This window comes from Dama dama, chromosome 14 (genome assembly GCF_033118175.1).
Source record: "Dama dama isolate Ldn47 chromosome 14, ASM3311817v1, whole genome shotgun sequence".
NCBI classification, from domain to species: domain Eukaryota; kingdom Metazoa; phylum Chordata; class Mammalia; order Artiodactyla; family Cervidae; genus Dama; species Dama dama.
In genome coordinates, this window is record NC_083694.1 from 62,387,447 (window position 1) to 62,400,120 (window position 12,674).

Consider the following 12,674-nt stretch of genomic DNA (forward strand, 5'->3'; position numbering starts at 1 on the left):
AAATTCTAAATTGATTAATTGCTTTTAAAACTTTTATCTGATCACCTAAACGAATAGTAAAAATAAACTGATAACTCAATCACAAGTATTTTTGAGACAAGCACCTTTGCTTAACTAATGATTTTCAAGATAATTTCCCCTCAAACTAGAGCAATGACTACAAAATTATTTTCTATGAAGTATTTTTTTGTTCTGAGACTATTTCCAAACTCAAACACTTATTATCAGAAATCTTTCCTTTACTAATAATTTTAAAGTTTTGAAAAATACAAAGATTGTATAACTTTTTAAATATGTTACGCTAATGTAGAAAATAATCTTTTTTCCTTAGATACAGATCCTTAAAATGAAATTACTTTCAGTACTTAAATGTGACTTGAAAGAATAGACTTTTTTTATAACTTCAGTTAAAAAAAGCAGATGTCAAAGATGTGTTATTGAATTCTAGCTATTGAAATGTGATATCTGAAATTCAAGATGGAAAAAGAGACAATGGGGATCAGTAAATATTCATATTTACATGCCAGAGCTCTATTTTTCAAGGATGTTTTGCTTTAGATTAAGTAAAAGTTACTCAGAAAATCTTAGATCTTTGAAATATTTTTCAAATATAATTGCATTTCAATGAAAATAACTGCATTTCAAAAGCCAGAAGTTTCAACAACTTCCAGATTAAGAAGTGAAGTCCCAGTTAATTTGAAAAGATGATTGGAGAGCTTTTATTCTATTATATGACTAGCATAAAAGGAAACTTATGAATCACCTATAAGTTCTGATTCTTTACTTTTAAGCTGAGGTCACATTCCTCTCCCCTGTCTGTCATGGGATGGCCTTCTCCATGAAGTACACATCTGGTTTAAATTCCTGCCATATGTGATAAATCAATGCCTAACAGATAATAAATTTGGAAGACTGTATTCCCATAGGGCTTTGACTTCTATTCTCTTAGCCTTTGCAAGTCTGATGATTTTTCCATTCTTAGCTCATACAGAATGTGCTTTAGAACTAAGAACTTGTCTCCAAATGCAATCAGTGGAAAACTTGAAATGAGAGAGACATCATTGCTGCTGCTGTGTCTTTATGAGCTTTGAAAAACTGAACCCACCCATTCACAACTTCCTATGCTCTAGTCCTTTTTATCCAATAACATTTAGTAATTCAGGATTACTGCTAAAGAGTAATGGATATTCACTATTTGGATTATTCATGCATCCATTCTCTTATTTTAATACAAGTATTTTTTTAAGGTATCCCCATTTTTATCAGTTAAAGCAGGACTGCCAATTGTGACAGGGCAGTTTAAAATAGTGGTTAAGGGCATGCATTTGCCTACTGTATTGCTTAAGATGACTTAGGCAAGTATTAAAATGCTTTAAACTTCTTTTTTTTTTTTTTCTTTTTTGCCATGCTGTGTCATTTGCAGGGTCTTAGTTCCCTGACCAAGGACTGAACCTGGGCCATGGCGGTGAAAGTCTGGAACCTAAGCCACCAGAGAACTTCCTAAATGTCTATTTTCTAATCCACAAAATGGTAGTAATTATGGGAGGAACTTCTTCATAGGGTTGTTGTCAAGATTAACTGAGATGATGCTTATAAAATGCTTAGCACAGTGCATGCATGCTAAATCACCTCAGTTGTATCGGACTCTTTGTGATCCCATGGACTATAGCTCCCCAGACTCCTCGACCATGGGATTCTCCAGGCAAGAATACTGGAGCGGGTATCCCCTCTTCCAGGGGATCTTCCAGACCCAGCTATCAAGCCTCTGACTCCTCATTGCAGGAGGATTCTTTAGTGCTGAGCCACCTTACTTAGCACAGTATCTATTATTATTATATGTTCAGTTGCATCCAACTCTTTGAAGCCCCATGGACTGTGGCCCGCTAGGCTCCTCTTTCCATAGAATTTTCCAGGCAAGAATATTGGAGTGGGTTGCCACTTTCTACTTCAGGAGATCTTCCCGACCCAGGGATTGAACTTGCATCTCTTGCCTTTCCTGTATTGGCAGGTGGGATTCTTTACCACTGGAGTCACCTGGGAAACCCTAGTGTGTCTGAGTGTGAAAGTCGCTCAGTTGTGTCTGACTCTTTGTGACCCCATGGACTATACAGTCCATGGAATCCTCCAGGCCAGAAGACCTGTTGTGGGTAGCCTTTCCCTTCTCCAGGGGATCTTCCCAACCCAGGGATCAAACCCAAGTGTCCCGCATTGCAGGTGAATTCTTTACCAGCTGAGCCACAAGGGAAGCCCTAGCATGGTATCTAACATGTACAAATTTCATGAGGTTTTTGTATATTAGCACAGTTGTGACTTTACCTACACATCTTCTAATTTCTAGAACTAAAGCTAACATTGCCAAGAGTGGAGCCTTATGAGAGATGCTGTTCCATAGTGTGTAATTAATGATGATTGTCAGGGAAGAATTTTTCTGTGGCTTTCATCAGTCTCACCACGTTTGGTATGTGTCCATCTCCCCCACTAGATGCTGGGTTCTTTGACAATAGGATCTATGTCTCATGTCTCTTAGAATTACTGAGTCTGGTTAACTGTAGGCTATTGCTAAGGGAATGTATAAATGAACATGTGTGTACATATACTGGAAACATTCATTTTAAATTTGAGTTATTTAGATGATTTTAAGTAACTAGAAAGAAGAATTTCTTTTAACTGAGTCTAGTAGAGCAATATAGACATTACAGCTACAAAAAAAAGGACAGTTAACAATCACATGTTTTTCTTTGTTTACAATTTCAAAGATGAAGTCACAGTTCAGATGTTTTATATTTGGATGACCATTAGACATCCAAGTGGAGAGGCTGAAGTGGGGACGGGGTGGACATAAACTTGGAGAGTTTCCTTAATTTCTGGAAACTTACAGAAATTTATAAGTTTGGAGAAAACTGGGAGTTGTCAGTATGGGTGGTACTTAGAGTAACGTGACTGAACAGGAATCACCCAGGGAGGAGAGACAAATTAACAGGAAACAAGGTCCTAAGACTAAAGCCTGGGACATTCCAAAACTTAGATTGGGGTGATGATTAGAAGCCACAAGAAAGACTGATCTAGAGAGGGTCAGAACACAGAGAAAGTCAGTCATCATATGCTCAGCTCTCATTGTCCCTGGCTCTTTTCAACTCACTCTCTGATTCTTCTCATCTATCTCATGAGGTTTTTCCAATTTCAGTGCACTGTTTGGATCCACATGTCTAAATTTCCTAACCGCCCCTCTGCTTCTCATGACCCTTACTCAATGATTCTCTGTTTTGCATGTGTCTTCAGAGGCCCACTTTCAACTTGAAGACATGGGGTCAGGGTGTCCCCTTTGCAGCCTCAGTCTCATGTAAGCCATGTTGTACCCTGCCTTTATTCCTCACCTCGCTTGTCATCTTCTCCACTGAAAAAGACAAAGAGATAGCTATTTCTTGACATTCTTGAATTCAGACCATGTGATTCAACTTTCAGATGGGTGCCTTGCACCCCTTTAAACTTATCCTAAGCCCTGCTTTCCTGGACTTCTTCCTTCTTGAGTACTATACTCTTGCTCCAGTTCTAGGCATTCAGCCACTTTAGAGAAACAACCTGTAATTTCCAGTCTGTCTCTGAGTCCTTCTGTTTCTGCACAACCCCATCTCCATTTTACCCAACTTCAGTGGCTAGAATTTTTGCTATGACCTCTTGGGTCATCTGAGCCATAGTTGGAGGAAGGTCAAGTCTCCTGAACCCGCCCTAACATACTGCCCAAACTTTTTACTATAGGGTGATCTTACAGAGCCTGAGGGAGAAGGAAATGGCAACCCACTCCAGTATTCTTGCCTGGAGAATCCTACAAACCAAGGAGTTTTGCGAGCTATGGTCCATGGGGTCACAAAGAGTCAGACATGACTGAAGCAATTGAGCACAGCACAAAGAGTTTGGGGGGAATTTTTCCCAGAATAGAGATGCACAGAATGGAAAATTCAAATATTTGATTTTCAGCTTATAATCTGTAATTGCTTCCTGAAATCACATGCTAAATCAGTAGGAATTTCTTAAGGGGGCACTACGGAGTCTAATTAGCAAACAACACCTGATATTTGCCCTAGAGACCGTGGGATATAATTTAGTAGGAGGAGAATAGAATCCCAAGATAATCAGGTCCTAGAACTCTTTGAGGGCTCTATAAGCATTGATTGGTCTCTGTTTAGCTTAAATTATTACCAGGAAGGGTTAGGCATGTTTAAGGAACTAGAGACTGAGGTGTAGTAACAAGCCGTTTGAAACCCTGAGTTTTGAGGCCACTGTACTACTAGATGGGGCTTCCCAGGTGGCAGAGAGATAAAGAATCTGTCTGCCAATGCAGGAGACGCAGGTTTGATCCCTGGGTGGGGAAGATCCCCTGGAGAAGGAAATGGCAGCTCACTCCAGTTTTCTTGCTTGGGGAATCCATGGACAGAGGAGGCTAGTGGGCTACAGTCCATAGGGGTCTCAAAGAATCAGTCATGACTGAGATTGATACTACTAGATCTCTAGAAACAAAGTAAAGAATTCCCAAGTTCTGTTTTCCTGTTTGTTTGTCGATGATGCCTGGTCTAGAGCAATTATTTTCTTTACCTCATTGCATCCTGGTGGCTCAGATGGTAAAGAATCTGGCAGCAATGCAGGAGTGAGTGAGTGAGTGAGTGAGTGTTGCTCAGTCATGTCCAAGTCTCTGCGATCCCATGGACTGTAGCCAGCCAGGTTCCTCTGTCCATGGGATTCTCCTAGGCAAGAATACTGGAGTGGGTTGCCATTTCCTTATTCTGGGAGAAGGAAATGCAGGATATCAGGGTTCAATCCCTGGGTTGGGAAGATCCCCTAGAGATAAAACAAGGGCTGCACACCGAGGAGTTTTGCGAGCTATGGTCCATGGGGTCACAAAGAGTCAGACATGACTGAAGCAATTGAGCACAGCACAAAGAGTTTGGGGGGAATTTTTCCCAGAATAGAGATGCACAGAATGGAAAATTCAAATATTTGATTTTCAGCTTATAATCTGTAATTGCTTCCTGAAATCACATGCTAAATCAGTAGGAATTTCTTAAGGGGGCACTACGGAGTCTAATTAGCAAACAACACCTGATATGGATGACAGAGGATGAGATGGTTGGATGGCATCACTGACTCAATGGACTTGAATTTGAGCAAACTCTGGAAGATAGTGAAGGACAGGGAAGCCTGTTGTGCTGCAGTCTATGGAGTTGCAAAGAGTTGGACATGACTTAGTGACTGAATAGAACAGCAAACTTCATGTTCCAGTGGGAATTTAGGATTAAACTTTTACTCTTAGTATGAACTGTTACTGTGTTTTGACAAGACTTTAAAATCTACATCCTAATGCAGTTTGACTTGAAAGGCCACCAATAACAAGCCTTCCTGTTGGCCATAATTTTTCTTTGGGTCGTTGCAATAACGTCATATGACATTCCTACTCAAGATCATTCCTGGAGTATTCAGTTCCAAAGATAGAAAATTCATTGCTTCTCCATTCTTTTCCACTAAAGGGTTCTCCATGTTCTGTATCTATTGGCAGAGATGGCCTTTTCTCCATACTATGAATGACATGGTGTCTATAGGCTATATTTGTGACATCTTCCTGTAATGTCATTTGTATTCACTATGTGTCAAGCCACATGCTAAAGGCTGTGATAAGAATATGGCCAAGTCTAATTAAAGAGACAAGTTAAGAAATGAATAGGCTGACATATAGCTAGGAACTAGATCATGTATAAGAAAGGACAGCTATGTTGAGCTCAGGCCCAGAGTAGTCTTTCAAATTTTAGGAAATGGAGAGTCAAATCAGGGAAGCTAATGTGATACAGTCCAAAAGTGAAACAGTGGTCCAGTGGTTAAGAATCATCCTGCCTGTCTTCCCCTGTGGCTCAGATCATCCTGCCGATGCATGGGACACAGGTTCAATCCCTGGTCCAGGAAGATCCCATATGCCACAGGACAACTAAGCCTGTGTGCCACAACAGTGAGAAGCCAAAAACCACAATGAGAAGCCCATGCACCACAACCAGAGAGTAGCCCCTGCCTGTCACACCTAGAGAAAGCCCGTGTGCAGCAGTGAAGACCCAGCACAGTCAAAGCTAAATAAATAAATCAAAATACAGTGTTGAGTGAAAAAGTGAAAAACAAAAGAGGACCTATAGGATAATACCATTAAAAAAAAAAAAGTGAAATGGGAGACTAAGGATGTGCAGGAGTCAAGAGGTCAAGGAATTAGAAACCTACTAACTTGGAACATCAATACTGTTCTAGAATAAAACATAATTAGATCAGAGGATGAATGAGTATTGGAGAAAGACAGAACCAGGTGAGTTAGGCTACTCATATGTTCTTTACAAGATACTATAACAAGAAGCTTCATTTGCAGCTACCTTTATTTTATCTTACCCTATATGTGGCAGAACTTAAAATTCTTAAGAAATCAGTCAAAAAAAAAAAAAGAAATCACAGTCAATTCTGATCTTATAAGCATGACTTATGAAATGTGTCTATTTACAAATGATGAAACAATATACCAATTGAATATTAGCCATAAAAAAGATGAAATATTGCTATTTGCAACAACATGGATGGACCTGGAAGGTGTTATGCTTAGTGAAATAAGTCAGACAAAGAAAAACAAATACTGTGTATTTTCCTTTCAGTTCAGTTCAGTTCAATTGCTCAGTCGTGTCTGATTCTTTGTGACCCCATGAATCACAGCACTCCAGGCCTCCCTGTCCATCGCCAACTCCTGGAGTTTACTCAAACTCATGTCCATTGAATCGGTGATGCCATCCAACCATCTCATCCTCTGTTGTCCCCTTCTCCTCCTGCCTTCAATCCTTCCCAGCTTCAGGGTCTTTTCAAATGAGTCAGTTCTTTGCATCAGGTGGCCAAAGTATTGGGTTTCATCTTCAACATCAGTCCTTCCAATGAATATTCAGGACTGATCTCTTTTAGGATGGACTGGTTGGATCTCCTTGCAGTCCAAGGGACTCTCAAGAGTCCTCTCCAACACGACAGTTCAAAAGCATCAATTCTTCAGTGCTCAGCTTTCTCTATAGTCCAACTCTCACATCCATACATGACTACTGGAAAAACCATAGCCTTGACTAGATGAGCCTTTGTTGACAAAGTAATGTCTCTGCTTTTGAATATGCTGTCTAGGTTGGTCATAGCTTTTCTTCCAAGGAGTAAGCATCTTTTAATTTCAAGGCTGCAGTCACCATCTGCAGTGATTTTGGAGCCCAACAAAATAAAGTCTCTCACTGTTTCCACTGTTACCACATCTATTTGCCATGAAGTGATGGGACTGGATGCCATGATCTTAGTTTTCTGAATGTTGAGTTTTAAGCCAATTTTTTCACTCTCCTCTTTCACTTTCATCAAGAGGCTCTTTAGTTCTTCTTCACTTTCTGCCATAAGGAATGTGTCATCTGCATATCTGAGGTTGTTGATATTTCTCCTGGCAATCTTGATTCCAGCTTGTGCTTCATCCAGCCCAGCTCATGATGTACTCTGCATATACGTTAAATAATCAGGGTGACAATATACAGCCTTGACATACTCCTTTTCCTATTTGGAACCAGTCTGTTGTTCCACGTCCAGTTCTAACTGTTGCTTCCTGACCTGCATACAGATTTCTCAAGAGGTAGGTCAGGTGGTCTGGTATTCCCATGTCTTTAAGAATTTTCCAGGGTTTGTTGTGGCCCACACAGTCAAAGGCTTTGGTATAGTCAATAAAGCAGAAGTAGATGTTTTTCTGGAACTCTCTTGCTTTCTCAATGATCCAGCGGATGTTGGCAATTTGATCTCTGGTTCCTCTGCGAACCTAATAAACAAAACAAGCTAACAAATATAATAAAATAGAAACAGATTCACAGATAGAGCAAACTAGGGGATTCCAGAGAGGTGGGGGTGGGGAATGGGCAGAACAAGTAAAAGAATTAAGAGGTACAAACTAGTAGTTATAAACATAACTAAGTCACAGAGATGCATTGTACAACACAGGGAATACAGTCAATATTTTATAATATTTATGGTATGCAGTCTATAAAAACATCAAAACACCATGTTGTATACCTGAAATGAAAATAATACTATAAGTTAACGATTCTTCAATACACTGTTTAAAAAACATAAAACAAAAATTTTTCTACAGACGAAAATCTTTAGAAAATATCTCTTCCTGGATGTAACACATAAAACCTTGGTATTCTTGGTTGACCAGAATGGTTTTCATATTTACCTGAATTATAACCTACTTCAGTATGTTCTTTGATGCATATGTAAATGGTTTACTTTTGTGGAGTATAAAATGCTAATGATTCAGCAGATGGATACTGCAGAGTTTTCTACATCTTGATGTAGTCTAAAATAAAAAGACATTTTCTTTGTCTGCTTGGGATTTAGCAGTTCTTTTAAATTCTTTACTAAAAACATTTCCAAGAAATGTGTTAGATAAGAAGGGTCTTTACCCTCCACTCTCTCACCCCACAAAAACTATTCTTCTGTAGCTTGTTTTAAGTGGGAAAAATTAAAATGTCCACAAGGGCAGTTTGAGCAAGCTGTAACTTGATTTAAATATTTTGCACTTTTCATCTGTACCTCCCCCCTGGGCTCTTTCAGCCCTCTTTTCCAGAGAAATCTCCATTTTAGTTCTAAGTTTTAATCTTAATTATCTATTCCTTGTTAGTTTCCAGGATTATTCTTGGTGTTCCTAGATCAATGCCAAGGCACAGTTCTCACCACTTGCAGTAAACATTTTGAAAGGAAAAAAACCTACAAAGTTTGTTTGAATAGAATAAACTTACTTCATATTAGAAAACTAAAGCCAGTAATTATTAAATCACACTTTATTTATACATCAAGTTGGATATCACAATAATACCCTCCATTATTAACTACAAAGAAACAGTTGGCTAGTCAGGCTGCAACAGAATGAAAACTTTTACTCATTCTTTTGACTTTTCAAACACATGCTAGTTCATTATTTTAATAAAATGCACTAACAGATGTTAGGCAGAATGTGGCCACATCTGGGACATATAAAATACCATTCCAAGTCTCCATAGGAGGGAAATAGCAATAGTATTTAGTTCTCCCCCAAAGCTTAACTAGCCCATCTCATTTAATCTGTTTAACTCTAAGCTGAACAGTTTAGAGTAGCACCAATTATTTTGATTGTCTTGGGAATACAAAAAGGAACAATGAACTAAAACACCAAGGGAAGTGTCACAAAAAGAAATGCGCTATGTTGAAATACAAATAAAACTTCACTAAAGCTTGTGGCTAGAGCTATATTTTTTCAGCTGAAGAGGTAGTAAATCTCAAGTTGCCTGCTTCCTGAAGCCACCTTGAATTATAGGTCTCTTTAGGCCTTCCTACAACATTCCTACTTAATTTCACCCTTTTAAAGAAAGCACAACAAATCTAAAAGATGACAAATAAAGATGCTGGTAGATGTAGTTTGACAATTATGGTGGTGGTGATGGTGGTTTAGTCACTAAACTCGTGTCTGACTCTTGTGACCCCATGGACTGTAGTCCACCAGGTTCCTGTGTCAGGGGTTTCTCAGACAAGAATACTGGAGTGCGTTGCCATTTCCTTCTCCAGGGGATGTAACCAACTCAGGGACTGAACAGGCATCTCTTGCATTGGCAGGCGAATTCTTTACTTCTAAGCCACCAGGGAATCCCTTGAAAATTATATTATGTATGTGCATGTGTATGTGTATGTGTATGTGTGTGCGTCCTGGGTGTTCATTGGAAGGACTGATGCTGAAGCTGAAACTCCAGTACTTTGGCCACCTCATGCGAAGAGTTGACTCATTGGAAAAGACCCTGATGCTGGGAGGAATTGCGGGTAGGAGGAGAAGGGGACGACAGAGGATGAGATCCCTGGATGGCATCACTGACTCAATGGACATGGGTTTGGGTAGACTCTGAGAGTTGGTGATGGACAGGGAGGCCTGGCGTGCTGTGATTCATGGGGTTGCAAAGAGTCAGACACGACTCAGCAACTGAACTGAACTGAACTGAATGTGTGTGTCCTCAGTTGCTCAGTTGTATCTGAGTCTTTGTGGCCCCATGGACTGTTGCCGGGAGAAGGAAATGGAACCCACTCTAGTATTCTTGCCAGGAGAATCCCATGGATGGAGGAGCCTGGTAGGCTGTAGTCCATGGCGTCGAGAAGAGTTGGACATGACTGAGCAACTTACACTTTCATGCACTGGAAAAGGAAATGGCAACACTCCAGTATTCTTGCCTGGAGAATCCCAGGGACCGGGGAGCCTGGTGGGCTGCCGTCTATGGGGCTGCACAGAGTTGGACACGACTGAAGTGACTTAGCAGCAGCAGCAGCAGTAGGACTGTTGCTGCCAGGCTCCTCTGTCCATGGGATTCTCCAGGTGAGAATACTGGAGTGGGTTGCCATGCCCTCCTCCAGGGGATCTTCCTGACCCAGAGATCCAACCAGCATCTCTTGCATCTCCTGCACTGGCAGGCAGATTCAGGTTTTGCTTTTGTTTTCTTATGGTGATTAAATCCCAATATATTCCAGTCCTTCAACCTCCCTTTCAGTTTTAGTTTGTTTTCTTATGTAACTTTTCTAAGAAAACAAAAACAAAAAACCCTTATGGTTTCCTGTCAACAGGTCTGGTTCATATACTATTATATATAGCATTGTCTCTAGCTTCTTTAAAATGAACCATACTGATGTTAAACACTAGGAATAAACACTAGTGTTGAGAGCATGTCATGGAGGTGTTTGTCTCAACCTGCTTACCCATTAGAAAGAAGAAAAATGCTGGAGCTGTGTATGCACACAAAGAGGGAAGGCATAGGTGGCATCATGGAGTGCAGCCTGGACTTGGAGTCAGATGCCCAGCTGGGAGTCTCAGCTCTGCTGCTTATGAGCTCAATGTTTGGGAGAGTTAGTTCATCACAGAAGCGACATTTTCATCTTGGAGGAATTCTTGGAGAATTGTTCTGAAGAGTCAGTGAAATAATGACTGTAAAAGTGCAATCAAGCACATATTTTTTAAAAAACATTTATTCATCTGGATGCATTAGGTCTTTGTCGTACCATGTGAGATCTCTGTTGCATTCAGACCCTAGTTGTGGCACCTGGGCTCAGTATCATAGCTCAGGGGCTCAGTTGCTCTGTGGCATGTGGAATCTTAGTTCCCTGACCAGGGATTGAACCCACATCTCCTGCAATGCAAGGTGTATTCTTAACCACTGGACCACCAGGGAAGTCCCTAAAGCTTCTTATTAACAAAATGCTGATGGACTGCACTCTTCCACCCAAGTACTAACCAGGCCTGACCCTGCTTAGCTTCCGAGATCAGATGAGATTGGGCACGTTCAGGGTGGTATGGCCATAGACTGGACTGCACTCTTCATCTCAGATAAGCAGGTAACAATTAGATATCTGGAGCACAGCTGAAAAGAAGTCCATGGGGTGGATATAGAATAGGCAGGTGTGAATCTCCATTTAAGACAAACTGTCTAAGTAGAGAAAGCCTCTAGGAGACTAAATGCAATTCTGATAAAAATACCTGCCCTTATGCAGTAAAGTGAGACATACCAAGATCATATGAACTATTCTACTTCATATACACGCTGGGATCAAAGATTCCCAGTCTTTCACTCTCTTAATGCCTATTTATTCAGCATTTACTATACGCCAAAATCGTGCTAGGTATACACTTTTTTCCATGTAAATAAGATTTCTGCTCCCAAGGAACTTGTATCCTAGTTATATTAATATCTTTATTTCAAGCACTTGGCAAAGTATTAGCACATAGTAGATGCTCACCAAAAGCTGACCAAGCTGAACTAATCTCATTTGTAGTATCACCATAACAGAAAACCAGGAAAGAGGTGATTTTTGTGATCAGAGATGTCTACCCAATTCACCATGTGATTAACAGGGTACTACTTTTGAAGTTTTGAGGGAAAAGAAACTTTCTAACTAGAAGTCATCTAGTCATCCACCTAAAATACTTGTATTATATAGTATTAATTTAGTCTCTTCCTGGTTAAAACAATTACTACTTTAACAAGAGGGTAGAGTGTTAACAGGAAATGTTTTAGAGGGTGGTGACCCTCATGTCAGGTCAAAAAATAGCAAAAAGAATGTAGGCTGGATATGTCAAATCACTATTGATTGACTGTGGACTTGACATTGATTTAATGTACAATACAATTTGAAAAGGGGGAAGAAAGATGAAAAGTGCATTCTGTTTATGTGATAGTCGACTTTTAAAAAGTACAGTGAGTCTTTTTTTTGTTTTGTTCTTTTGAAAACATACCTTTCTTGAAGGCATTCAAGAGAGCCAGTGTTATGAAATAAAACTTAAGAGCTTTTTCATAATATCTAGAAACTAAGTGGTGGGCTCAGGGTGTCTGACATTAGTATTGTTCACTGATACCACCACCTGTCCTGAACTCGGTTCAGCCTCAGTTTAAGGACTCAGTCCTTGTGAAGATGGAGGCTATGTAACTGGTTTTGGCCATGATGTTTCATCAGGGATCTGTTTGCTTCCCCACCTAAGGATGTGAAAAGTTCATAGGGATTCTTCAGCCACTTTCTTCCTCTGCCACAGAGACTCAGTTGCAGTGTTCTGGGTGAGCCTTCTGCCAATCTGGTTCCTAGAGCGA